Source organism: Onychomys torridus, chromosome X (genome assembly GCF_903995425.1).
Source record: "Onychomys torridus chromosome X, mOncTor1.1, whole genome shotgun sequence".
NCBI classification, from domain to species: domain Eukaryota; kingdom Metazoa; phylum Chordata; class Mammalia; order Rodentia; family Cricetidae; genus Onychomys; species Onychomys torridus.
This window is the reverse complement of record NC_050466.1, coordinates 79,634,499-79,661,079: the sequence shown is the minus strand read 5'-3', so window position 1 is coordinate 79,661,079 and position 26,581 is coordinate 79,634,499.

Sequence of the window (26,581 nt, the reverse complement as noted above, 5' to 3'; positions counted from 1 at the left end):
TTCATTTCTAAAAACTTCACAGGAATGGCGGACATGATAGTCCAGACAGCAACTTTTCAGGATTACTTCGATGAGGATTCTAGATCAATTTCCATGCTTCCTGAGCTGAGTAACAGGCATTAGATATGGAATGCCATTTGTAGCTGTTAAAGATGTTTTAAGGAAAAGTTGTCAATGAATATTAAAATTAATTATTTTATGTTAAACAGTTATTCTCCATTTAATTTTGTAGTGAAGGAAGTTTTGTTGAGAGAATATTTTCAGCAGTTAAAGAAATAAGGTAATATAGTATATGACATTTGAATGACACTATGGTCAGGTCTCATCAGCATCATTAAACAAACTTGACAGCATTAAGTTCATTCCCAGAATTTTAGTAGTAAAGGAGCTATATGGTTTTAAAGCAAGTTTTCATAGCAATTTTTTCTGGAACTATATTTTAAATTTTAAAGTTATTTATTTATTGATATAACTTCTGTACTGGTATTTTACCTATATACATATCATTGTGAGGGTGTCAGATCCCTGAAACTATAATGACAGGTAGTTATAAGTTGCCTATGTGGATGCTGGGAATTGAACCCAGGTTCTCTTGAAGAGCAGCTAGTGTTCTTTATGGCTGAGACAGGCCTTTTCTTGCTACACTTTTCTTTAAAAATATATTTTATTATTTAGTACCTAAATTTTTAAATTTAATTTAATTTTACATATCAGCCATGGGTTCCCCTGTCCTTCCCACTCCTGAACCCGACCCTGCCTTGCCCCCAGCCCCTCCCACCATTCCCATCTCCTCCAGGCCTAAGACTCCCCTGGGGATTCAGCCCAACTTGGTAGATTCAGTACAGGCAGGTCCAGTCATCTCCTTCAAGGCTGAGAAAAGTGTCCCTGCATAAGCCCTAGGTTCCAAATAACCAGCTCATGCACTATGGAAAGGTCCAGGTCCCATTGCCTGGGTGCCTCCCAAACAGTTCAAGGTATTCAATTGTCTCAATTATCCAGAGGGCATGATCCAGTTGGGGGCACCACAGCTTTTGCTTCATAGTTCATGTGTTTCCATTAGTTTGGCTATTTGCCCCTGTGCTTTTTCCCATCTTGGTCTAAACAATTCACGCTCTTACAGTCCCTCCTCTTTCTCACCAACTGGACTCCTAGAGATCCACCTGGGGCCTGGCCGAGGATCTCTGCATCCACTTCCATCAGTTATTGGATGAGAGTTCCAGCACGACCTTTAGGGTGTTTGGCCATCTGATCACCAGACTAGGTCAGTTCAGGCTTTTTCTTGAGTAGTAGTCTACAGTGGAAGCGTCTTTGTGAATTTCTGGAGGAGAGTTCCCCTTGCTCCACATCCTTTATTATTATATCTACAAATCTTGTGTTTTAATATACCAGGTAAAAATAAATCATAACTAAAAATGAAACAATACAAATCTTGATCAAGACTGAACAAATATTTTTAGATATTTGATTTTAATTTGTGGCAATGGAATTGCTGTTAAACTCACACTGCTAAAATGTACAAAACTGGCTATTCTGCAATTTCAGTAGTTCTCAAAACTGGCATCATTTTAAATTGACATAGAGGGTTTGAATACAAAAAGAAGTCACCAAGGCTCGACTACACACCATTTAAATAATACTTCTTTGTATTTGGTCTGATATATTTTGTTAACTTTATATATTATATGATCTATAATACAAAGAATCTTCAGGCTGAAATAAATCTGTGTAGGGATATAACTGCTGCAACTCCTCATACTTAGATATTTTGTAAGCTGCCTATACAACTAATTTCTCCTAACTAGATCCTATCAATGACACTGAAAAAATACATGCATGCTTCATTTTCCTTGACAACCCAAGATATTTGCATTCTTTAGGAGAGGATCAAATAATTTGTGCTCTTGTCAAATACCCTAGGTGAATCTCATGGTGGATTAAATTTTCTGGACATTGGTAAAATTACTTTTCTAGATTAAGGTTTTTAACTTTCTGGATCTCTTGACTATTATGGAAACAACTCCTTCTAAGAATTCACCCTGTTATCACTTAAGACAGTTAGTAAACTATTCTCCTCAACATCTGGTGACTTTTTGAAGTAACACTAAAACACAGTCAAAAGTAAGTGGAAGTCAAAGCCTCATTACTCTTGAGGAGATTTGATATGATTTTTATTTTTTGTGGAACCTATTGTGAAATCAAAGACCAACTCATTTTCATTACTCAATCTTATAAAAATTTATTTATTTGCATATGATTGATACACTGTATACCTATTAAAGCTTAAAGTAGTGGCGCCATGATAACCAAACAGTGATCAGTCTTCCAAATCATTTAATAGAAAAAGTAAGTAATATGCATAGGTAAAAATATAGAAATCTTTTCCCAGTGTTAAAGACTTAAAGTGGAGGTCTCATATGAGACACTTGAGCTAATAAGAAACCATAGCTGCTGGGCGGTGGTGGCGCACGCCTTTAATCCCAGCACTTGGGAGGCAGAGCCAGGCGGATTTTTGTGAATTGGAGGCCAGCCTGGTCTACAGAACGAGATCCAGGAAAGACGCAAAGCTACACAGAGAAATCCTGTCTCAAAAAAGCAAAAAAAAAAAAGAAGAAGAAACCAATCCTAAATATCTATCTGATAATCATTTCATTCATAGGTAATCACATCTTGTCAATGAACAATGATATAATTGTGGGAAATCTTAAAATTACAGATCCCTAAGACAAATCTGGGAAAACAAAAGTATCAAGAGTAAAAACTCACATAAAAACATTATAATGGAAATTTATATATACATAAAGTTAATGTAGCTAATATATCTATTTATCTCTATCCCTATCATCTCTCTCCATATATATAAATCAACAATTGCCAATATTTTAGGAAGTAGAAATTAAGAAAAACTCCAGACTATTATCACTTTGCATATAAGTACTTTAGTGCATACATGTAAACAAAATGTTACTTCTAAAAATTATAATTATAATTATACATTTTAAAAATAGCAGAATTTAATGCCAATTATTAATAAAAAACTAAACATTTTGCATCCATTTGAAGATGATTTTATGGTTTTTTTTGTTGTTTTGATTTCTCTTTTCTGTTATTTTTCAAAGAATTTTTTTGTCCCTTAAGTTTATTCCTGCAAAGCTTTTCACACCCATTACTTTTTCCTTTGTTATTTATTATCTGAAGGAACTAGGTCATTTGTCTACATTCTAGTAATATCATTTCACTTGTTTCTCTATGCTATGTATTTCCTGTAAACTCTCATTTAGGGAAGATTTGATTTAGGTTCAGTTTAAAAAAAAAACAGGAATGCTTCATTGCATCATATCATGAGGCACATGTTGTCTTCTTATGCCATATATAGTGATGCTAAGATTCATCTTACTACACCTAGGTGATGTAAGAAAGGGAATAATGTGAGAACATATCTTATATGAGATATGGGATACATCTTGTTTAATTGCATTATAAAATAAATCAAATAAGGCTACCTAGAAAACAGGACCCTAGGAAAGACACAGGGATCACCCAATAACAGAGAAATGGATGAGATCTACATGGACAACCTAGATGACAATGGGAGTAAAGAAGGGCAAGATTTGAAGAAAAGAAAGCCTAGGGGAGCAGGAGATCCCAGATGGATCAATAACAGAAATGGAGAAGGAGGAATAACAGACCATGATAAATGAAGACTGTAGTTAGAATTTCCTGCCTAGCCCAGTCAGGACAAATCTCTTTTACCCGCCAGTCCCACAGTCGCTCAGATCCAACCAAGAAAGTACACAGAAACTTACATTGTTTAGAAACTGTATGGCTGTGGCAGGCTTCTTGTTATCTGCTTTTTCTATCTTAAATTAACCCATTTCTGTTAGTCTATACTTTGCCACATGGCTTGTGGCTTACCAGTGTCTTTACATGTTGCTTTTCATGGCGGCAGCTGGTGGTGTCTCCTCCCAGCCTTCTACTTCCCAGAATTCTCTTCTCTCTTGTCCCGCCTATACTTCCTGCCTGGCCACTGGCCAATCAGAATTTTATTTACACAGAGCAATATCCACAGCACTTCCCCTTTTCTTTTTTTTTTTTTAAGGAAGGTTTTAACTTTTACATAGTAAAATTACATATAACAAAACAATTATCAAGCAAGAATTACAGTTATAATATGAAAGAAGGTATCCTATCTATCTTATATTTGTGAGTCCAAGGTTTTATATCTAACTTATCTTTTATCATAGCTGAGAAAATTGTAACTATCTAGTCTTCAACCACATCAAAGACATCAAAAGGATATAATATTACCTGTGAACCGGGAGAAGGATGTAAGCATTTTTCAGGAGTCTTGCAAGAGTAGACAGAGACAGCTGGCAGCCTGGACAGTCACCTAATGTTCCTTTGTAAAGTTGGGGCATTTGTCTTCAGCCCACAGGGCTAGAGTCTCTTGGTCACTTCTCTCAGTGTCCTGTAGAATGTCTGGCAGTTTTCTCTTTGAAGCAGGAACCTGAAAGACCATTTTGTCAAGTAAAGTTTAGTGGTCACCTTTCTATGGGTCCTGCATGTCCAGTCGATCAAGCAGTCCAGGCAAGAACAGTTTCTTGTCCAAATGGCTATTTTTGCCAAGATGAAGATAAACTCCATATGAAATGTCTTCAATGCCTATCTTCCTCTCTGAAGTAAAACGGTGCTGCCAGGAGCAGACATGCCTCATTGTCCAGAAAGTCTAAATTTTAAAAATATTTTAAATGCCATATTTTGTAGGTGTTTGAAGTATTTGAAGATTACCTATCTATCTGAAATATCTCTATGTATATGTAGAAGACTTAAATAACATGGCTACGAGTATGATTATCATAGATGACTAATTATTAATCTATTTTTAATTATCCATTACAATTTAAAATGAGCTATACAAACACAATACCTTAAACAAGAGTAGAAATATATACATAGTATAACAAAATTAACTTTAACTTTGTATCAATAGACTAAAATCTATACCAATGTAAAACATTTTAAACAAGTTGTTGCTCTTTAGAAGTAAGTTCCTTCCTTAATCTACCCTTTTATTGCGATATCCACAACAGAAGACCATGTGAGAACAGGAATAGGCAGAGTGCTGGAGAGGTCCCCAGAATTCCACAATGATACATCCTCTGCAGACTGCTGGCAATGGTCGAGAGAAAGCCTGATCTGACCTAGTCTGGTGATCAGATGGCCAAACACCCTCACAGTTGTCTTGGAACTCTTATCCAATAACTGATGGAAGTGGATGCAGAGATCCTCTGCCAGGCCCCAGGTGGAGTTCCAGGTATCCATTTGTCGAGAAAGAGGAGGGACTGTAAGAACATGAATTGTTGAGACCAAGATTGCAAAAAGCACAGGGACAAATAGCCAAATGAATGGAAGCACATGAATTATGAACCAACAGCTGTGGAGCCCCCAGCTGGATCAGACCCTCTGGATAAGTGAGACAATTGAATAGCTTGAACTGTTTGGGAGGCACCCAGGCAGTGGGACCTGGACCTGTCCTTAGTGCATGAGCTGGCTGTTTGGAACCTTGGGCTTACACAGGGACACTTTGCTCAGCCTGGAAGGAGGGGACTGGACCTGCCTGTACTGAATTCACCAGGTTTAAATGAATCCTCAGGGGAGTCTTGACCCTGGAGGAGATGGGAATGGAGGGGCGGGGATGAGGGGAAGGTGGGGGTAGGGGCAGGAGGGGGGAGGACTGGGGAACCCATGGCTGATGTGTAAAATTAAAACACAAATATAATAATTAATAAAATAAATAAAAGAGAATAAAGAAATTAGATATCTGTGATTCAGCACTGATATGTTTTGGGTAAGTATACACAGAGAAGTCTATTTATTAAATACTGGGTGGTTGTGGACCCTGTAAAATGTAGAAGTCCTGATCATTTGGAGATCTATTTTTGATGAAGTATCTTAAGCTCGGAATCCCTCTTTGTCTTTGGTTTTCAGCTGCAATTGAGGTAAGCAGCTTCTTCTTCCACTTGTGTCTGTCAGAATATAGTTCATGATCATAGATTGAAAATGGATTGGGTTGACGAAATATGCACTGAGAGCTTCACAATCAGGAGCCAAAGTAAGATTTTATCCTTCTTATTTGGTTATTTAAGGATTTTTGTCACAGTGATGAAAAGTGACCAACACAACTACTTTCCTCTTCTCTGTACAAACAGAACCCTTTATGACTTGAGTGATAATATGTAGAGAGTTGGTGCTTTGCTCTTGAGAAGGCTTAAAGCATGTGAAATCACAGGTTTATGTGGTTAAATTGAAATTATATTACAGTCTTCAGAACCATGAAGTCTTGTAGGGAACATATGAACATGAAATGTTTTAAGCATATACATAAATCTGAATTTTATTCATAGGTAGCGTTACATTTTCCCATTAAATAAACTGTGCAAGGAGAGATTACAAAATTATATCCTGACTGTATTCTGTATACTAGTAACACATAAAAGCACAAATCCTATAGAACACAAGTACTGATAATGAAATTTAGCTTAGTACATATGTGCATGATGTTTCTTGACATTCTGAATAAACTATAGACAATGGAGATGGAGTGTGGGCAGCAGGTCTCATACACCAATGGAGAAATTAAAGCTCCATTTAGACAGTGTCATTACTAAATTCAATGTCCTATATATGTCCTTGAATAACCAATAAATTATTATCAAATTTTACCTTTGTTACTATGAGGACAAAAATAATGAAGTGATCATTAGTAAAACCAAAACATACAGTATTGGAGATAAATGTTTATATTAGTCAGGGTTTTACTTTTTCCTCTTATTAGAATTCCAAAAAAAAATTACTACACACAAACTTAACACTTCTCATATACAAGCGTTCCTGACTTTAAAATTGTTAGTTATAAGGAAAACAAATAGACAAAACAAAACCAAACAAAAATATAAAATTATTGGACACAATAGTGCAAAAATATTTCTATCCTTGAATCTATGCTGAATCTCACTTTTTAGTTCAGATTGTCAATAATACAAAGAAATACTCCTCAGACCATTTTTATGAATATAACTTACTAGATAAGTTATTTGTGTTTAAAGGTGTCAAACCTCATTAACATTAAGCAATATATTTTATTTTGAAATGTAGCATTTTTCATTTGTATTGATACCCTGACTTTTACTTGACAATTCAGCCAGACAACTATCTCTCTGTAGTTAATTAATGTAATCACAGTATAACAAATGACCATTAGAGAATAAGAGATAAAAAGTAGAGCAGAGCACAAGCAATCTTTAGGCAAGATTCAAACCAAGCTGCCTGTGAACTTGGTTCCAATAGGGAAAGCTGTGCACTGGGTACTGTCTGGAAAACTGCATGCCTTATTTAATAAAGAAATATATAAAACTCAGTTTAAAAGCAGATTTCCATTCCTATAGTAACTTGGATTCTGTTAGATTTCTATGTCATATAATATTTTAAAGAAAATGGCAATGTGATTGAAATGAATGATTAATGCTATCAGTACCTCATAGTACATATTTAAAATTTAAACTAAAGCAAAATTTTTGTATTGTGAATTTTTTCACAAGCTAGGAAATTATATATGATAGGAAAATAAATGAAGCTTACAAATGAAAGTCATCTTTAATGCTGCACTTAAATTTGCATCCCTAAGAAATAGTTAGTTCAAACCATTTCCTTAATCAAAAATGCAGCTATCTTCCCAATGACAAAGACAAACAGTGTAGATACAATTGTTGTTCCTAATTTTCAACTCTATTTCAATTCTGCCCATGAAATTTGATAGTGTCTATTAATAGAATCTCTCTATTTATTCTTTGTCATGCTGACTGAGCTTTTTCATGTCACTAGATTGGAAAAACTACTACTAGCATGTATGGAGTGATAGATGGTTCAAACTGTGCTGATATGATATGTCTTGGCTTCTTGTACATCTGTGTATTTATCATCCTAATAACTGTTCTTTTCAGAATGACAAGCATGTGGAGGAGATCTAGACCCAACCTACAGCCTAAAAAAAGCTACTGTAGTTGACCTGTAAACCTGACAGGTAGAGAAAGACAGAACATTTACTGTTATAAGCCATTGAGATTTAGGAGCAGGTTTTTTTAAGCATTATTGAAAAACAGACCTAAAGAATACAGTGAGAAATAGGGAACTCATGTGCAGAGCAAAAAGATTAACTTTCTCAAGATTATCTTGAGATAATAGACATTCAAAGTTAAAATTTAACTAGTATCATTTAATATAAATACCTTAATTCATTGACTGATATGTTTTTGATATAATGAGTGACTTATTTTCTTAAATGTCTATGTGTAAGGCATCCGGCTTGTAGGCAAGAGAAAGAATAATGCATATGTCATATGTAAACTAGGATGTCTAGATGGACTTTTCCATCCTGTGAAAAAATACTTTTGGATAGTAGACTGAAACTCTAATGTGAAACTGAATCACATAGGGCTAGAGTATTTTAACAATATAAATTGTAATTGAGTGTGTGATATGAGATCTGAGATCTGAGATCTTAAACTTAGAACAACTTCCTGGAAAAGTTACAGTAATTCTAGATCAAGTAACAATTTAGACAACAGACAAAAACCTAAAGAAAAATTTGACATAAACCATACATAAGTAGATTTAGAAAAGATCCCATAATAATCGAAATTGGAGCCTTCCAAAAAACTAATGAATGACTCTGAATTCACAACATTACACGTTAAGATTTTGTTTTCCATGAAATATGACAATAGTAAAAAAGAAACCCTTTAAGTCATGTATCCATTGTGTCACTGACATCCATAAAAAAATACTTTTAAAGGAATGGACTGATGCCTAATAAAGGGAAAAATGAGCAAGGGGCATTTCCATGTAAAGAGACTCATGTCTTTGGTAAGAAGATAAAAATAGAGACCCTTAATGATTACCGAGTCTGAAGGGAATGGTCAAGCTGCTTTCTTGAAATAAACTGAATATGGTTGCAGGACTTCTACTACTTTGGTTAAAGAAAAATTATCTCAACTTACTCTTTCCAGGAACAACCCAGATAGATACATCTATGTACGTTACTGTTCCCATTGAGAATTTTAGGAAACAAAACTAAATCAGATGTAACTAGAAAGATGGTTAGAGAAGTGGCTTGAATCGTAAAGGATGGTCTAGATTTTTAAAATGTGGTAAAATGTCTTCAATAAAGTTTAAATTTGCTTTTGAAATTGTATTGTAATATTTATTTATTTGAGTGTATGCTTGGGATGGAATATGCATGGTACAATATGCATATGAATGGCAGAGTTCGTTCTCTTTTTTCCACCATGTGAGCTAGAACTGGAGCTAGAACTCATGTTGTTAGGCTTGGTAGAAAGTACCTTTACCAGCTGAACCATTACACTACCTCCAGAAGTTTTTAATTAGTGTTTGTCATTGAGCTTATAGACAAGAAGTACACTTTAAGACATACATCACCTCTTTCATCCGTAGTTGTTTCTGAGTTGGAGTTTGGAGTTCTGGGTAGGATAGCAAAAGTGATGAACTTCTCCAGTTTTAAAACACTAAGAAATCATGGAGTCAACACTTTTTAGATATTAGCTAAACATTTACACAGTATCATACTCAAATTCTTGTCCTTTTCTGGAGCTTACATCAGTCCTGGAAAAACACCAGGAAATTTAATCTGTTTTACAGTAAAAAGTGATTAACAAGCCAATTATTTGCCATCATGTCAAAAGATGCTGATGATTTGCATGACTTACATTTTGTTGATATATTTTCTGACCAATACATTTACTGACTAATAATCAAAAACACTACAGTGAAAGACTTCCCCGTGTGTGCAGTAGTATATGCATTATAAAAGGGAATGTGTCATTTCTCATTTTTCTCAACAACTCTGAACCCATTTATTTGTTCCTTTTGGGGTATTTGCAGTTGTTTGCAGTTTCTCCAGTTTAATAACCAAACCAGTCATTTCTAGAATTGCTAAAGATGTTATTGAGATAGTAAACCTACAACTATGCAGAGAAAGATTTCCTATTTCTGCTCTGGATTAGTAGGAGATGAATTATTTGGTAGTTGTAAAAGCTCTGAATCACAGATGCTAAGGTATGTGGGGGAAACTTGTAACTGACTTTACTCTTTTGTTATAAATATATCATTGACGTTTTTAGTTTGATAAGACCACATTCAAGCTGTTGCCTTGAATTTGCTGTATTCATACTAACATGTGATGCTATGGAATTTTTGAACTGACAGATGGAAACATGATTAAAAAGAAATAATCCTTCATCTCCATGCAATTAAATGTTTACTTTGGCCAAATCTAATTGCATATCTTTATTTTACATCCCTTTTTTGACTAAGCTATTTTTCTATAAATCTCATGAAAGGAAAAAAGAATAAACAAATAATATATAGCATCTGTGATACAGGAATGTTATTACCATTGCTAAAATATAAATTAAGTTCAAAGTAAAGTAAATATCCTTCTTTATGCATACCTCTGTGAGTTTGTTAATGCATATATAGATACATAAATGTTACACATTATTGACATAACGAGCCATTGTTTTCTCTTATGTGCTCTTATAAATCTTCAAATCTAGCATTCAGGCATATTTTTGTAAAACAATGAGAATGTTTTGTTGCCCTGGTATTTTGTGCTAGTTTTTTTTCTAAGTTTAAAGTAGAGGGTGAAGTCTATAAGGATCCTTGAAACATTATAAAAGCACAAATTCAAAGAAGAAAGATATTTCTATTTTTTACAAAATTATAGCTAAAATAATCACTTGAATTTCATACTTATTGCTAATAAAATAAAGCATGCTATATAGACAAATTAATGTGTGAAATTGTGAGGAAGATGCTGTAGATGTAATAGTCTTATCAAATAAGAAACACAGAGCCAAATGCAGAGTTAAAAGCCCAAGATGTCAGAGCACTAGCTGATACTAAAAAACCTTTCTTACTCTTCGCTGTTGCTGTTGTCCTTTCCCTCAGAAAGATACCTACTTCCTATGTATCTGTCTTTTTATTGACTTTCTGTTTTGCCTTCTCATTGGATGTAAATGCAACCACTTGACCTCCTTGTCACTGCCTGTCTATACAGACCTCCTGGTTTTCTATGTTTGGTATTGAGATTAAAGGCTGTGTCTCCATGCTGGCTGTATCCTTGAACACACAGAGATCTGTCTCTCATGTGATCAGGATTAAAAGTGTGTGCCACCACTGCCCGGCTCTTGCTGTGGCTTGTTATTAGCTATGACCCCCAGGCAAATTTATTTATTAAAATACAAATAAAATCACATTTCATTACAAATAAAACATCACCACAGGATGCTCATTTTTAGATAAGATTTAAATAATATATTTAATTTCCAACATCTCCTGATTTACTTATTAGAAAACAAGAATAAAATATAAGTATATAATAAAATAAAAATATAGCAAAATACCTATATAGTTCAAGTTTTAATTACTGTTACACATATTTTGTCACTTGTGTATCTTTACACCTTTCCTGAAACTCACTTGGTAGCCCAGGCTGGCCTGGAACTCACAGAGATCCTCCTGTCTCTGCCTCCCAAGTACTAGGATTAAATGCATGTGCCACCACCGCCTGGCTATATTCTGTCACTTTTATCTTTACAATTTAGTGATGCAATTTTGAATTATATTGCCCAGTTTGAAATGTGAATGTTACTGAAAATCAATCTTCACCTAGAAAATATGAGTATATTATGAAAAGTTGAAAGAATGAAAATCTTTACTGATTCACATTAATAAGGAAGGAAGAAATCATGAGTTACAAGATTTAAATCAATATATTTGTATTTACTATAATAAGCTATTTGGGATTTTGATTAGAAAGTACTCAGGTGTGATGGTTTGAATGGGAAATGTCCCTAGTAGCCTTGGGTTTTTGAACACTTGGTCCCTGGTTGTTAACATTGTTTGGAAAGATTAGAAGTTGGGGTGTTGCTAGACGAAGTATGTCACTGGGGCTTCTAAGTCACTCTGTCTTATTTATGTTTGTGGTTGGTGATATGACCTCTCACTCTCAGATTTCTGCTTCTGTTGCCATACTTGCTACTTGCTGATATGTGTCACCACCAAGATGAACTCTTATCCCTTAAGCTTCTTCTATAAGATGACTTGTTATGATAGTTTACTACAGCAACAGAAATGTAACTAATATCAAAAATAGTACCAGAAATGGGGTATTGCTGTGAATTAACTGTGTATGCTGTTTATTTATTTATTTATTTATTTATTTTTCAGAACCGTGGAAGACTTTCAACTTTGGACTAGAAAAGTAGCTGAAAGTAGTAAGTAAAACTCAAAAGGTCTTTCTAGTAAGAGCCTAGAAATTTCTAGTGCTTCAAGAAATGCACACTATAGAGGTCCAGCTCAAGAGGTTTCAATGATAAGAACTTTAATAGCAACTTGGCTGGAAGTCATTACAATGATATTCTAGGTGTGTTCTGCCCTTGTCCTAAGAACTTGATTGAAGCTAAATTAAACATTGAAGAATTTCTTTTGTAGAGGATATTTTAAAACAGCATAGTATCTGTTATGTAGATTGGTTATTATTGATAATTCTTACGCAGGTCTACAATGAAAAAGAGCAAATGGGTCAGAAAGGAATACAAAATATTCAACTGAAGAGAGAAAAAGATCACCACTTTACTCATGTGAGGACAGTCAAGGCATGTGCCTAAAGAGAAGATCTACTTGTTAAGAAGATTACTGCCATTAAAGTGAGACCTGTTCTTCACTGGAACAATAAGAAAGGTGTTCTGCTAACAATACTTCACACAGCTAATTGTTCAGCTCATAAGTGAGAACCTAAGTGGTTCTGTGCTCCTAGAAAGCAGCAACAAACAAAATCTTCTGAAAATTTTATCCAAGTAGGGGAAGGGTCCATCCAAATCTGGTAATAGAAGTTGATCACATCTTCTCTGTACTGAGAATTGTAATGGCATGCAAGAATAAAGGATCCATGGAGTCTTCCACCTTGGTTTCAGAGAGATGCTGAGGCTAGATAGTGTGTGATTGGGGAGTCCCTGCATCAAATTCCTGAGAGGGCAAGATGCCCTGAGAAGCCATTGCATGAAGATGTGGATATTGGAGATGCCAAAGCACTAAGATTTCCACTAAAGAATGTCATATCCTGGAAGTGGAACCACCCAAAGACAGAAAAATAAGCAGGTAGCAATACTAGTTGGAAGGAACCATCTGAATCCTTTGTCAATGTACGTGGAGTTGCAGAATTTGGTGTTTGTCCTGCTGTGTTCATTCTTGGTTTGGCTTAGTATTTTCTCACTATGAGCCCTTTCTCTCTCTCTCTCTCTCTCTCTCTCTCTCTCTCTCTCTCTCTCTCTCTCTCTCTCTCTCTCTCAATGGTAATTATATAGTTTGATTTTACATAAGGCTTACAGTTAAGAAATTACATCTCACAGTTACAAAATTACTTAATCCTTAAGTCTCAAAAGAGACTTTAAATGTTTAAACACTGTTGAGACTGTGAAAGACAATGAGGACTTTTGAAGTTAGACTGAATGCATTTTACATAGTGATATGGCTATGAAAGCTTGCAGATAGGTAGTGGAATTCAAATGAATGGTTGGAAAATACCCTACTCCCAGTCTTGTGGAATGGTTGTTTCCTCGTTGTTGGTAGTTTTTGGAGAGTTTTAGGCTGTATGGCCTAGCTGGAGGAAGTATGTCACTTCATGTTAGGTTTTTAGAGTAAAAAGCCTTGCCTATTTCCAGTTTTCTTATTCTGAATTGTGCTTGTGGTTCAATTTGTGTGCTCTTAGCTTCCTGCTCCTGCCACTACAAGTGTTACTTGATGGCATGCTGCACCAGTCATTGAGGTCTCTAATCCTCTGGAAACATAAGCCAAAATAAACTTACTTTGGTAAGACTTTCATATTAAATGATAACTAGTAAATCAGTGTTAAAATATAATTTATAACTAAAACGTTTCAATTCTTTTTTTTTCTTTTTAATTATCATTACATTTTAATTTGGCAAAGTGTAAACAGATTGTGAGTCAAAAACTCAATTGTTCTTTCCTCTTTGGATATATACTCTGCAATATGCCTTTAGTTTTTTCCCACTAGGAATATGAACTTGCTTCAACTCCTGACTTGCTTTGTGAACCATGGTAGAGATGGCACTGTTGATAATTTCAAGCCTATATTTCAAAGAAGCCTTTTGTACTTGTGTTGTTCCTTTTGGAATCCTGCTACAGCCATAAGAATAGATTTGAGCTAGCCTCTTGGAGGATGTGCATTATTTGGTAGATGTCATCTCTGCCAAGGAGCCTCCAGATTAGTCTGACAGCAGAGCACCAAATCATGTGGAAATCCAACCAAAATAAGAAGTGCCTAGCTGAGTCAAGCCTACATGGATGACCTATGGAATGGTGAGCTAAATTATGTTATTCTGATATACCACATATGAGATGGTTAATTTATCATATAGAAAATAATTATACACACACAAATATATAGGATAAGTTATACACAGTTTTAATACTGGGTGAAACAAATAGAATTTGAAATGATCAATAAAACTCCAACTAGCAATGATTTACTTGAATTTTTGGCAAAAATATTACAGGTCGTAAAATAAAGAAAATAAAGGTGAATGAGAAGCTTTTAGTTTTTATAATAATTATAAAACTAGATATGGTGTTGGCAATTTCTTTTTTATTAGCATATGGATATTAAATAAGATAAGAAAGCAAGGATAGCCTATCTATATATTTCACTCAAATTGATCTGTCATTTGTTCCTTCAAGCTTATCACACACAACTATAACATCGAATTTTCCCCTTCAGTTGATGTGTCTTATTAAGAGAAACTTCTACAGTTTTAAGAATCCTGACTCTAAGAATTAAGTGAAAATGATTTCACTAGGATATTAAAGGTTTAAAATGAAGGAGTAGGAGAATGAGATAAGAAAGGCAAATCAGCTACCACTACATGTGCATGAAGCTTATTGACACTACAACCAGTATCCGAAAGGTCTCAGTTAAAAGGAAAGGAAGTTGTGACAGTTATGGTCCAATTCCTTTCAGTCACAATTGAACAATATTTATGGGCAGTATGAAGTACCTATGTGTTCTGGCCTGTTTCTGGTTGCTTACTAAGACACACAGACTAAACATTTTAAATTCAGAAGCCAGAAGTTTTAAGTTCACAGGTAGCAAGAAGGATGGAAGTGGTAAGAGACAGGTGCAATATTATCTATGTCTGCTACAATTATCATTTTTTAGAATCAGTTTGTTTGATTCAACTTACTTGGGGTAAAAATATCAAGCATACACTTTTCATTTCATCAGACTCCTGAAGTCTTTTCTTAACCTTTCAAAAAATAATGTAGTATCAGCATGTTTAATGCAAGCAAATCCATATCCAGCATTGATCTTAGATTTCCTATAGAGTTCCCTTTAGAAAGAAAATGCCATTAAATTGTGCCCTTTGCTTATGAAAAGGCACAGTCAATTTTGATTCTTTTTTTATATTTTGTTACAATAGTTTTGTTTCAAATTACTGTCACTTTGTACATATAATCTAAAACACAACTCTAAGGAGGCCAGTCTAAGTCCTGATTCAAAGAAAATACTCTATATTTCTCCTCACTTTTCTTTAGTGTAAACATGAGCCTCCCATGCAGTTTTCACAGTCAATGTTAAATAAACCATTTCCTCCTTTGAATTAACTCACCTGACCATTAGTCTTTCCTGAAATCCGTAGATTTTCTGTTATTCATGAGAGAATAATTTTATAATCCATTGATTTTTAGCATGTCACAAAGGAAGAGTACAGTGGCGGCTAGGAGCTTACATGTGTAGAAGGCAAGAATGTTCTTTATGGAAATATGGAGTGAGAAGGGACACAGAGGTGGGAATGTGATTATAGTAACTTTCAACATGGTAAATATAAAGAAGAGAATTTCAGACTAATTTCCCAAAGCTGTAAAAAAAAAAAAAAAAAACCATTAAATTTCACTACAATTGATAAAAGACCTATTATCCTAAATTTGGGAATAAAGCTAAACTTGATTACTTTGCTATTTCTGCCAGGGATCTAAGTGTATGTTTTTCTTCTAGAGAAACTATTGTCAGATGCATATGTAATATAAGGCTTCAAAGAAACTTCTCTCTGTCTAACTTTATTTCCCCATCTCCTGAAACAAATTCTGATATAATCCCAAAGAAAAATGCCGGTCCTTGCCTAAATATGCCATACTGTGTAATATATTCACATTCTCTACACCATTAAACAGATTGGTTTTCCAGTTTAGATAGAATATTCTACATATAACTTTGGTTGAGCTCTTCCTTAAAGAAAGATGTTCTCTTATTTATTCATCTTTTATTATAAAAATGTGTGTGGGTGTATACATTTGAGTGCAGGTGCCCATAGATGCCAGATATGTTGGATCCCCTGGAGATGGAATTATTATGGTTGTGCACTGCCAGATGTGGCTACTGGCAGTCACTACTGAGTGATCTCTCCAGTATAGCAACTATCAGTAAATAAAAACATAACATGACATAAACATCTTGAATTATTCTTTTTGTGTACCTCTGTGTTGTGCTCTTATATTGTAGCAATCAATGTATTGAATATTATTGATTCATTTCAGTCTTATTTTTTTTATTTAGTACAAAGTGATAACGCAATGAGTAGGAATTATTGTTAAACAATTATTTTGATTATCGCCAAGAATCTTTAAGGAATGTATGGCTTCTTTTTTAAATTTAATTTAATTTTTTTATTATTATTATGTGTTTTAATTTTATACATTAGCCATGGGTTCCCCTGTCCTCCCCCCTCCTGCCCCCACACCCACCTTCCCCCCATCCCCTCCCCTCCATTCCCATGTCCTCCAGGGCCAAGACATCACTGGGGATTCATTTAAACCTGGTTGATTCAGTACAGGCAGGTCCTGTCCCCTCCTTCCAGGCTGAGCAAAGTGTCCATGTGTAAGCCCCAGGTTCCAAACAGCCAGCGCATGCACTAAGGACAGGTCCTGGTCCCATAGCCTGGATGCCTCCCTAACAGTTCTCACTATTCATGTCTCACAAGTTGCTGCATTTCAAAACAAATAAACAAAAATGAGAGAAAATAACTTTACACTTTTTATTCCTAACACAGTTTGCCCTTTCTACTTTCTTTTTCTGATTGTATATATCACAGGTTAAAATCTTGTGCATTAAATTTCATTCTAATATACAGCAAATAAGAGACTGTAGAGTGCTCAGCTTTAAATAGCACATCATTATTGTATCCTCTCCATCCAAGTCTCAAGGACTATTAAAGAAGGGGAGGCAGAAAGATTGTATAAGTCGGAGGTAGTGAACATCTCAACAACAACAACAAAAACCAGTATTTGCTAGACATGACAGGACCATTGAACACATGACCTAACCTTGGCAGTGACTGGATACATAGACTTGCACAAGATCAAAGAAACCAAATCCCAGCACAAATCAGGTTGGGGTTTATGAATCCCCATTCCTATCTGAGAAAGTATTGGAAATGTATGGCCCCTGGGTGAGAAAATTTGGTTTTACTCAGGGATACAGTCCCTGAATGCCCTGTTTAATAGATGATCTTATACCCATGCACATTCAGGTGGGTTTTAAAAAAAGAGTACATGAAGCTCTGAGGGAAAAGTCGTGGGGATAGAACAGAGAAATTGGAAAGTAGGGAAAGGGGTAGATTTAATCAAATCAAAATACATTATATGCATATAAAATTCCAAACCAATAAATCTCTAATGCTAGAATGTAAGTTTTCTCTGGATAGGATTTTATTAGTTTGCTAAGTATTACTTCTCTAGTTTCTAGAATGAAGTATAATATATGAGCATGCAATAGACATTCAACAAATAAATAGAGCACAAAACGATCATACATAAACAACACTAAATATATCAATGTATTTTCTTCTGAACTTTTTTTATTTTGGTAAGTGTAAAGATTTTTCACATTTTTGCATATAGTGCACACATGCACATGTACAATATGTACTCATGAGCACATATTGGTGGTGTCTATAGAGATCGGAGGTTGAAATTGAGATGTATTCCTCAATTTATTTCCACTGTACATATTGAGACAGGGTCTCTTCACTGAACTGACTTGTCTTTTCAGTCAGGCAAGCTGGACAGTGAACTCTGCCTGTCTCTGCTTCACTGCTTTGGGCTTACAGTGCTGACACTCATACTCAGCCTTTTATGCACTTGAACTCAGATCATTAAATTCAATTTGCAAGTATTTTAATGGAAATTTTGTCTACCAACATCATGGAAATTGATCTATGTTTTTAAATTTTATTTATTATCACTGTGTGTGTGTTTTTATTTCATTTTCATGTCATTGTATTGCAGTCTTCATATATACATTGAAATTAACAGCATTGTGTTCTTTCCCTCTCTATTTTATGAAAGAGGATAATTGGTGTTAGCTCTTCTTTACAGTTTGGTAGAATTTGACAATAAATGTGTTCCATCCTGGACTTTTCTTTGTTTGGAGACTATCAGTCTTTCAATGTCACAGCTTATTATAAATTTACCTACCTTGTGCATATATTATGTGCCTAGTAATTTATCTACTATTTTCTAGATTTTCTACCTTGTTATAAGCTTTCAAGGTATCCCTGATGATCCTGTATGTTTCCTTGGTGTTTGTTATAATGTACCCATTTTCATCTCTTAGAAGTGTGCAATTGGATAAGTCAAGTAGCTTTTCCATCAATTAAATCATATCAACATAAAAAGTTACCTTGTTCTTGGTAACTTTTTCCAGTTACCTTTTGATGTATTATGCCCATTTTACCAGCACTTTAGAGGCAAAATCAGGAGAATCAAGTATGAGGCCACCCTGGTCTACACATAATGACTGTATCAAATAAACAAAATAAATCTGACTAGCTTCCTAGATTACTATGTAATTAAATATCTGATATAATCTCTCTCTTTCTCTATTTTTGGGAGGGCTAAGTGGTCCTGATGTTTACAGGCATAAGAGAAATTTCTATTTGAATGCAGAGGAAAGGTTTCCATAGCTTCCTCTTTTCTTAGAACAGTTAGTATAGAAAATGGTGTTTCTATTTTTATCTCTCCTCAATTTTAAAGCCAAGAATGTTCAAGGACCTATAAGCCGTCTCTTTAAAGTGCTGTCACTAGACATGTCTCCCCCTTTCTCCAGTATCTGCTTAGCTGTGTCTCTGTCTGGTTCCACGTTAAAACATTCACAATATTTTAAAACATTAATTTAACTCTTCTCAATTTTAAACCCAAGAGTGCTCAAGGACCTATAAGCCATTTCTTTAAAGTGCTGTTATTAGATACCTCTCCCATTTTCTCTAGTCTCTGCTTAACTGTGTCTCTGCCTGGTTCTACATAAAAACGTATCTTCTCACACAAAGGTGTGAGAAATTGAAATTTCCTTTGGACAGAGAAAATCAGGCCAAAGATCTTAGATTCTTAAACATTTTCTAGCTGTGATCCCTTTCTACCTGAGAAATTTTTTATGTGACCCTGAGTAAATAAGTGCATGAAATTGAATATATCAAAGAAATCCATTTTAAAATAATTCTTTGGTTCACAGAAATGCATTGTTCATTAAAGATTAAAGTAAACCTACATACTAATGAAATAATGTGCTTGTTTATTTTTACATAAAGAATTAAATCTTTGTGAAGTAGTTAATACTGCAGGACATAGAAAATTTTCAGCATTTTTCAAAGCTCATCAATATTTCAATTTTATATTTCTCAGTGCTTAGAATGCCAATTAAAGACACAGTACAAAATGGAAGTAGTGTATAGGGCTATGTGATTGCTATTCTTGGTTGTCAAGTTAATTACACCTGGAATTAACTAAAACCCCCAAATGGAGGGCACACCTGTGAGGAATTTTTGCTTAATTTAAAATAAGTATAGCCAGGATCTCTGAGATAGGAAGACATGCCTTTAATCCAGATCTTTTGATATGGGAAAAGTTTTGTCTTTAATTTGGATCTTGAGATGGAAAGACATACCTTTAATCTGGATCATTTGAGCTGGGAAAACACACCTCTAATCTTGGCCATGCCTTTAGTGTCACACTATATAAAGAACATGGAAAAAGGAAGCTCTCTTTCTTTGCCTGATTGCTCTTGCTCTTACTAGCTAGTTCATTCCTTCATAGTCATTAGAGCTTGCTTCTTCAGGATTCCAGTGTATACTGAAGACCAGCTGACATCCAGCCTCATGGACTGAACAACACAGTCATTGTCGGATTAGGTAGACTGCAGCCTGTAAGTCACTCTAGTAATTCCCCTTTATATATATATAAAGAGAGAGAGAGAGAGAGACTCATTCTATATATACAGGCCATTTCAGAAATGATTTTTAATTCTAAATGGCTTTTTATTCCAAGCTAAAATTCATTGAATCATTTTTAAAATAAAACTCAAGGAAATCTGTCAAATAATGTTTACAATTAAACATTTTAACTGATACTTAAATGCTGAGGAATGATAAGTAAGAAATTAGTGGAGGTCTTTGTTTTCCACAATTAAACTATTATGTTTGTACAAGAGCAGCAAACTTTGCACACAGAGTACAAATAATGCAATTCATCGTGCATATTAGTCTTTACTATGAATTTTATATTGTGCTTCAGGGTCCACTTTTTGGGATTGCCTGATTGGATAGAATAGAATGAGAAATGTAGAACACAATGAAGTGGAAAGATACTACATGGGCAAATGCTGTCATAAAAACCTTAGGTTCATTATGTGTTTGATTTTGAATTAATTTTTGATCATTACATATCACAAAGCTTTTATTTGTCCTCAAATTTCCATTTCATGATGATTTTTTCATCAACTAAATCAGAACAATAAAAATAGTTACATAACCCCCATGTGTAGTTGTAGTCCTTAGTTTAATAACCTTTGAATGAGATTACACAAATGGTCACATTACCTAATTACCAAGGGAATTTAGGGTAAATTATGTGTGAAAAAGGGTATTGCCAAGACCTTTTACTTGAGGTCTATTTTTTCACTTATCTCAAGACTAATAGATAGCATGTATTTGATTCTTTAAAGGTGGAATTTCTTCTTTCCTTGGAACTTGTTTTAAAAAATATTATAACTGGGACATGGTGGTCAACAGTCATTCTGTGGCAGAGATGGGCTATGAATTCTAGACCAGCCTGTTATAAATAGTAAATTCCAGGCCAGCCAGGGCTACATAATGAGACCCTGTTCCAAGAAAATGTATATATACATTTGTGTGTGCATGTATGAGCGTGCGTACCTGTGTGTGCATGTGTGTGTGCGTGTGTGTGTGTGTGTGTGTGTGTGTGTGTGTTTGTGTACATGTGCTTGTGGTTCATACCACAGTGCACATATGAGAACAGAGGAAACTTCAAATATTCGTCCTTCCTTCTACCTTGTTTGAGACATGGTATCTGTTTTTCCCTGCTGTGTGTATCAGGCTACCTGGGACACAGTTTTTTCGGAAACTTTCATCTCATTGTTGCTCTAGAATTATAAATACATGTTAATACTCCTGGTTTTTACGTGAATTCTGATGATTTTATCTCAGGTCCTCATGCTTGAGTGACAGTTACTTCTTTATCTACTGACCATTTCCCTAGCTTCTTCATAGTTTCAACATTGATTTCATCATAGTTTCCCTGGTGGTCTAGTGGTTAGGATTTGGCGCTCTCATCATACTTCAGTTTAGTATTTATCTTATAAAAAAAAAAAAAAAAAAAACAACTGTGTTCTTTCTCTCCTAACTTTGTAGGGAAGCTCTGTTGGCTGCAAGCCCATTGGTTTTTAGTTCTCCAAGAAGATAAAGTTGTATTAAAAACAGAACAAAGGTCTTATAGATTTTACTAGGGAAGGAGAGAGTTACAAAGAACCTTATTCCCACTCTTACAGCGACAAAAGCTAAATAAACTACACTTTTATAACTAAGGTTCAGGTATGGGCAATTAACTAATTCTTAACTCAAAAGAAGCCAAATGGAATTGCTAACAAATTGTTAAGGAATGATTGTGGAGCCCTCACGTTGACAAAGAGAAAATAATCTCACCCCTAAAGCCTAACCCTTTCCATAGGCTTCATTATATTCCTCCCCCCCCAACACACACACCATGCAAGTACAGGCAGAGATGAAAAGAAAACTACAAGGCAGAGGAGCAAACTTTGAAGAAAAGAAAAACCACAGATAGTAAAGTGAATTTGTTAATCATGTATCTGGCAACATATTTGTTTTCAGAATACATAAGTGTCATTAAAAACTCATGAATGCAAAGGAACATACTTTAAAGAAAACAAGACCTAATATGAGAACATACCCCAGAAGACATATATTAAATAATCTGATTATGAAATAATTCTTAATATTCTTAGTAATTAGTAGAAATTTGATTTAAACCATAATAAGTCAGTTCCACATATACGATGATTGGTTTTCAAGGCCAACTTGTCACAACTGAACAGAGAGTCTCAGTTCAGGAATTGTCCTGATTGCCTTCATTAATGTGCGAAAACCCAGAGTTTCCAGGCTTCCAACAAAACTGAGTATCAGTAGCTCTGCAGGAACCCTCTATGGCTTCAATACCAGATTGTGACTATTGAGACACTCAGACTCAATTACTGAGCAACTACAGGGTTCTAGTCCTCTTTCATGTGCAAGAGATATTGTTACTGTTCCAATTGTATTGCATATGCTAGTTTAATAAATTCCTGTATAACATATTTGTATCAATTCTATCCTTATAAAGAACTCTGGCTAATGCAGCATGTTTATTAGAGTGGCTACAATATGACTTGAGGGCATGCACCCAGAGCACATAGAAAATCCAATGGCAATTGTCACTTCAGAAAGCAGAAGACATTTTGAAAATGTCTTTCAAGGAGAACCACACATGCTACGTGACAAAGAAATCCTATTTGTTTTAAAAAATAAAAAAAAAAACCTCTTGTTCATACGAAAACCTGGATGCAGATGTGTAGAACAGCTTTAGTATAATTACCACACATTGTAAACAATCTAAATGTCCTTCATCTGGTAAATGGATAAACTGTAATACATTCATATAATGAAATCCTATTTATCAGCACTGAAAAAAATCTCCTGACACATGAAACAAAACATAACTCTCAAATGTGTTTTGTTAACTGAAATAGAGCCACATGAAAATGCCTCTGAATTAATCAATCCATTTTTAAGATGTTCTGAAAATGAAAAAGCTATAGGAATAGAAAATAGTTCAATAGTTGCTAGGGTTCCAGATCAGAAGAATGTGTTAACTACAAAGAAAAAAAAATATGAGATATCTTTTGTTAGTATAATTTATTTGTGTCATGATTTTGGTTGTAGATACATGGCATTGTACTGTTCAAATTCTAAGAAATGTACCACACACATTTTAACTTTATTGTATTCAGCACAATAAATTATTTTAAGCAGAATAACACATAATTCATAATTTTCATCAGTTAGTAATGAAACTTAATTGTGGTATTTTAAATAAGGTAATAGCTTCAGTTTTACTAGCATAGCTTATTTCATTATAAGGTATCAGCAATGTTTCAAACAGAAGTCTTCATTTTTCAAAACTGGAAGAAAATGGAAAAAGAAAATGCACTATATTTTATGATTAATAGGTAGGTTTATTCCATTAAATGGAGGTATTGTATTTGAAATATAAGTTTTATCTCCAGTCTTGTTAACACTGGGAATTGGTAGTAAAGATTAAATGATAGGGTCAGAAGGCACACAATAGTTCATGGTTGTGGATAAAAAGACAGATTAGTCAGAGTTGGCTGGTAGAGTTAAAGAAGTAAAACTGTAAGATTACCACATGCTACAGAGGTTTGCAATAGAAAGGGATAGATTGATTCCAACAAGCTGTTAGAGCAATTATATATATATAATTATAAAAACAAGAAGTTCATCGATTAAATTTGAGTAGAGATAATTCTGTAAACAATTCAAGGTTTCTTTATAAAATGTACAGAAACCAGAGTTAACTATCAAAATGTCTCATGATAGAGAAAAAGAACTAGATAAATGCATATCTATAATAGTGAGGGCTTAAAAAGGAAAATTATTAAAAGGTAGATTACCATTAGCTCAATAACTAGAAATAGGAAAAAAGAGGGTAGAATTCATTGCCACAGCAGGTTTCAAACTGACATGAAGTTCTTAGATGGTGCAATACAGTCTGTGTCAGAGGTTTGAAATACATTCAATTCCCCATTTAATAAAATAATGTAGCTCAAACAAGACAAAGATGAGGCCTGAATGCAAAATTTTTGCAATTCTTTTGTTTTTGACAGTTGACTATTGAATTATATTTTCTTATAAATAAAAAGTCAACTCACTGAAATACAAATTTGCTGTTACATTATACATATATAAAAATCAAATGGCTATTTTGAAGAAGCTATTATGATTTTTACATTTGTAAAATGTTGACACAGTTATTATTTGTTTTGATCCAACAACTGAAGCCCTCAAAATAAAATTTTTAGCCCTTTTCTCTCATGATTTGTAAAATAACTTTTATAAAATATTTTAAATGTTACACTTAGAACTTTTGGGTGGGAAGTGTATAATTCAGATCTTAGTTTAAAGTTCTATTTGTTTTTGTAATTTCTTAGGTGAGTAATGTACTTACATCATTTCAACCACCTCTTCTAACTCCTCCCATGCTCCACTCTCAAATTCTTGACCTCATTAATTATTGTTGTTATATACTCACATACATATGTGTGTACTCACATATGCTACACATGGTACATTGCTGAGTCCATTTAGAGTTGTTCTTGCACATGTGTTTAGGTCTGATCACTTCGAATTGGATAACCTATTAGCCGACTTGTCCTTGGGGAAGAATGATTTTTCCCTCTAGGCAGCCATTAATAGTTGGTAGCTCTTCTTCTGGGTGGTTGGGTAGGCTTGTGGGATTTCCCATGTCCAAGTTGGTATATCAATTGGTATAATCATTATTTGTGTCTTGTTTAGGTGAACGTATTGTTGAGATTTTATTGGTGAAGTTTCTCTGTCAGATATAGAATATACTGTCTCACAGCAGATGTCCTGGTCCCCTCACACTTACAATCTCTCTGTCCCCTATTCTATGATGATCCCTGAGCTTTGGGATCAGGAACTGTATTGTAGATGAATCATTTTTGTTTTTTTTTTGTTTGATACCCAATGTTCTGTTCTCCTCTAATTTTGACCAGTTGTGGAATTATGTAATAGTCACTATATTCAACAAAAGAAGCTTCTTTGATGAGAAGAGCAACTTGTCTGTGAGTATAAGAGTACATATTCAGCATTAAGTCAGAAATTATATTGGTTTAGGAAAGTGACAAGAGTGGATTTTTCTCTAGGGTTTATGAGACCACTAACCATGTGTGCTTGCCTAGGGTTTTAGTAAAAGGCAGGGATTATTTCATATTGAATAAGCCTCAAGTCTAATTAGGCATCCAGGTTAGTTCCAGCTAAATCCTTCCAACTCCTATTTCAAAAATATGTGTTGGCTTAATCAATAGTATCTTACCTTTACATTCTGGAAGGCAATAGCAATAGTTTGTATTATTTTGGGGGTCTCTTAGACACCATTGACCAAAGACTCAAAAGGACATTTTCCATACCTGGCTTTATAGTGTATGATGATTGGAGGGAGTATTATCACACCAAATGGAGTAACTTCATTTGAACTGTCACACACACACACACACACACACACACACACACACACACACACACACACACACTTTGCTCATTCCCCCTTCATAGGACCTGTGTACTCTATCTCCATCTCTAGAGCTCCCATTCCATAGCCTCTTTTCTTTGTTTCTGTGGTTAATTGGTACAAAAGCCAATAAACCACTACTTATTTAAGGGAATAGAATACCATGAAATGACATCTCAGTTTGTGGAAGGTGTAAATTAATAAAAACTTCTAAATGACTCAATTATTTGTTTACAACCACTGCATTGTAAGTGATCATAGATTTGTCTATAATCATTGCATAGATTTGGAAAGAAAGGACATTATTGTAACATAATAATAGTATATTGAAATTGAAATCAGACAACAGGCATGTGAAAATATTCTTTAATAATTAAGGGAGAAGAATTAAAAGAATCATACTCAATTGTGTTTTAGTTTTTAACAATTGTCCTGTAGATGTCTTCCCTGGGTCAGACATTGTTTTTGATAGGAAAAAATATATTGATGCAGAATAAGGATCAAGTTCTTTGCCTCATGGAGCTTATTGCAGGTAGGGGAGATGTTCAGTTGTAGATATGTAACTGCATAAATAAAATTAAATACATTAGAATGTTGTGTAAAAGTGTAAGTAGAATTTTAAGTTGTTTTATTATAATGCGAAAACTTGGAATTCCTTCCACATATCATCTGTCCTTCTCTTTTTTGCTTCCTCTATCCTACTAATAGCTCTTTATTTTAATTAAGTTTTGCTTATTTATAGTTTCTCTGATGCCTAATG